Here is a 4303-nt window from a genome sequence, read left to right as displayed (position 1 = left end):
CCTGCCTTTAAATGTGTAAGGTTGAATAGTCCCACTGCCTGGGAATGCAGAAACAATCCCGATAAACTTTTTACTTAAACTTAAAATGATCATTACACAGGTATTACACGGGCAGTGTGACTCTTCCAAGTGTTCATACATTAAGCACTTTACTTCTGCATATCTTTTCATATGGAATTGTAATGCAGTGGTCATTAATTTCACAGCTTTTAGTGGCAGTAGCCTATCTTTTTAAAAAATATGTCTGTTTCACAGACAAGGCTGAAACCCTATTCTCAGACTAAAATAAGCTACATGTTTGAGCTGTCTTAACTTAAAGCAACTTGCACTGACATATCTGTCAATGTCCTAATTTACCTAACCCTTGTGTCCTTATGGTCATTTTTGTTATTTTCTGTATCATTTGTATCTGTATTGTGCTTATGCCAACTGTTGGCACAAGTGTGTATTTTTATTGGAATTTTACTATTTCACCCCTATTTCCTTTAATAAATCTATTGTACACTGTAGGTACACAGCATAGACCTTAAGGACAAAAATGTTCCCATTGAAACCGCTTTCATTCTGTTGACAAGGCTTCAAAATTAAATTACAATTTTTTTTACCAGATGGTGCCAATTTTCTCAGGTTTGGCCTATTAAGCAAATACTCTCTTTATTCCTGTTTTCTGTTATAGAGCCAATTGCATAAATTATGCAGCTATAATTGTGTGCCTGTGTTTGTATGGATGTCAGAGTGTGGTTTGTATGTGTGCAATAAAAAATCAATTGTGTGTGTGTGCATGTAATATTTGAGAGAGAAAAAATGCACTGTACTGTACTGTACTGTACTGTACTGTACTGCAAATCACAAATCCAACAACTGTGTGTACCAGCAGAGCTTTGCTGGCATCCAAACAAAATCTTACTGAAATCTCGATATCAACCTCAAATTTGGAACACAACTTGATTAGATTTATGGATTTGATTTTCTAGCGGTTTTTGAGTTCAACATGTTTTATCAAATATAGATTTATTTTTATATAAAATAATGTTCATATATAATTTTCATAAACTTAAACCTCTATAACTTTTTTGTTTAACTTTTTTAACTTTTTTTTTTTTTTACTTCAACAAAAATCAGTCAAGGGTCTTCTTTAAAATGAGACCAAACTTAAGTCTGTGCTCCAAAGCTTCACATTTTTATGACAGTTTTATGATACTTACCTACTTACATTTTTTAAATTGATGCACGAGGGCTAAGGCCTATTCCATTGGCTTAAGCCCTCTCTGTGAAACCAGGCCTTAGTGTAATATAATTTTTTTATTGCATTCATTTGATTTTTCTATATTCATAATTCCATATACATTAATTTGATATTTTTGTTACTAAATCATATACATTTTTGTCTTCTCTCTGCAGCATTAAACTGTAAATTCACTTTTCAAATGCAGCTCTCTGTGTCACTAATAATTTTGGATTCATGCTGTCTGCTACATGTAAATGTATGACCAGCATTTTTATCTTTTCAGTAACTTTGGAAAAAAAAATTCAGCTCTATACAAAAACACAATTACAGAAAATACTTTGTAAACACACATATTTGAATCAAACACAATAGCATCATGTGACTCCTCTATATTGTGACATAAGTATTAGACCTCTAATTGGCATTTCGGTAACACTTTATAATAACGTTCAGTTGTAAGTCATTTATAAGTGGTTATGATGAACTAATCATTTACAAAACATTCATAAATGATTAGCAAGTGATATGCTAACATTTTATGTATGTTTTGTAAATTCAGTTACAAGTCATTTACAAGTGATTAGTAAATGAATAACTAATCATTTATGAAAAAAACCGATGCATTCATAAATGATTAATAAGTGATATGTTACATTTTTTATGTATGTTTTGTAGATTCAGTTATAAGTCATTTACATTTGATTAGTTAATGATTAACTAATCATTTACAAAACATGACTATGTGTTTCATAAATGTTTAATACATTTCTTTGTATGTTTTGCTCACATCAGGTGCACAGTGGTTAAAGACTCCATGTGTTTCAGAGAAGACAGCTGTCTATATCCTCACCAGTCAGCACTTACACTGCAGTACACAGTGTTCAACACCTGTTATAGATGATGTGTAAACGCATGAATAAATCATTTACAACACTTTCTGCATCCCCTAATCTAAAGTGTAAACTATTCATCACTTTTAAATGTGTTACACATCATTCGTAGATTGCCACTTCAAGAATCAATTAGGCATAAGATCAACGAATCGTATCTACGAATGATGTGTAACACATTTACAAGTGATGAATAGTTTACACATTAGATTAGGGGATGCAGAAAGTGTTGTAAATGATTTATTCATGCGTTTACACATCATTGTGTTGAACACTGTTACTTACCTGTTACAAATTCTTTGTATGTGTATACAAGGCATTTACAACACTTTCTGCACTCTCTAATGGCTACATACATCAATATATATACATAATTTATTAAACATTTATGAACGTAAATAATATTCATGTTTCGTAAATAATTATCATTTACTAATCACTTGTAAATGACTTGTAACAGAATTTACAAAACATACATAAAATGTTAGTATATCACTTGCTAATCATGTATGAATGTTTTGTAAATGATTAGTTCATCATTAACTAACCACTTATAAATGACTTACAACTGAACGTTATTATAAAGTGTTACCGACATGAAGAACATTTTTGACTTCCTCAAACCCTGAAAAGGCTGAGAATGTGTCAGGTGTGACACATACACCCATGTAAGGTACTGTGTTCACAAAGAGCAGGAGGAATGTCCTTTTGATCAGCCTGTGACAGTGACCGTGTGCTGACCAACACTTGTTAATCATCCGTTAAATCTCCCTGTTATAAACGTTCTCTGCCGTTGGGCTATGTAAATACCTGAGAGACTAAATGACCCAAATATTTTCCACGGCACTGTTTTCAAACAAACAGACTTGCATAAACACGTGCTCATGAAATACAATATTTTCTCTTCAGTTGAATAATTTGATTAACTCCCAAATCCAGACTCAAATTGTCCTGAAAAGCTCATTAACGTACAGACATCTGTTTGGGACGTACCTTATAATGTCATAATGCAAAGCAAGTCAGATGTTAGTAAATTCAACCATCTGTTTCACACAAGATACACATAAGCAGCTGATGCCAGATGCTAGAAACTGTGAGGACATTCCAGGTCAAACAATATGATTGAACAACATCAAAGAGTTAAGATTTATATATAGTTCCAAATTCTTGATTGATTCAGTGCAATATCACTCATATGCAGTAAATCCTTAAGACCTTTGAAGATCTACCTTGAGACCCTACAAAGAATCATGTGGAAAAATTACAAACAGACATATGACCTGCTACACACACACACACACACACACACACACACACACACACACACACACACTCACATGTCCAACCATTGAAGAAGACATTAAAATAATAAACATCTGATATCAGAATCAAATGTTTATTTTTGTTTATTATTGTTGTCTGGTTTTGTTCCTCTTTTGTAAGTCATGTTGGAAGGCATCTGCTCAAATTTTATAATAGTTTTGTTATAGCCACACACAAAAAAAAATCCCCAATTCGTATTCTTTAAATGGAGAAACAAAAGGTGAACTTGACACAGTTCCTTTTTACAGTGTATTATATCATGGGAGAAACAGGGATGATGTCATATGAGACTTGTGGGTGCATGCCCTCCGCTGCATTGTCTCTGTGTGTGAATGATTCATACTCAAAGACGTAGGAGTCAGCTAAGGCTGAGGCTTGATGTGACATCATTACCACTTCCTGTTTTGTGGCGTTGCTGAGGAAACAGCTACTAGCATTCTGAGTTACAGCAGGCTAATGAATCACGCTCTCTCTTTCTCGCCCTCCCACTTGTTCTGCCTTTTCCTTGCACTCTTTCCCTAGCGGTAACCACGAAAGGACCACGCTGTTCTGAAACATCAGACACACCCCTCTAATCTGAATGAATCCACATTCTTTCGAATGAAAACATGACATCTGTAGTTTAACACAACATGGTTAGTCACTGTTAAACTGAAAACCTACTTTATTAAATGTAAAAAACTGTTTTCATTATCAGGCTAATGTCATCATATAAAGCATCTCTGACAGATGGGGTCACACTTTGTGGCTTTACATTTATTGTTTGTGAAGCCTTAAGTTCTGCCATTTTGACTAGCATAAGTCAGAACCATTCTGTCTTAAATTATTCCCTTTAAAAAAACACAATGGGCCTTGATTCTGC

This window comes from Leuciscus leuciscus (assembly GCF_965113295.1).
Source record: "Leuciscus leuciscus genome assembly, chromosome: 12".
NCBI lineage: Eukaryota > Metazoa > Chordata > Actinopteri > Cypriniformes > Leuciscidae > Leuciscus > Leuciscus leuciscus.
This window is presented reverse-complemented; position numbering follows the sequence as displayed.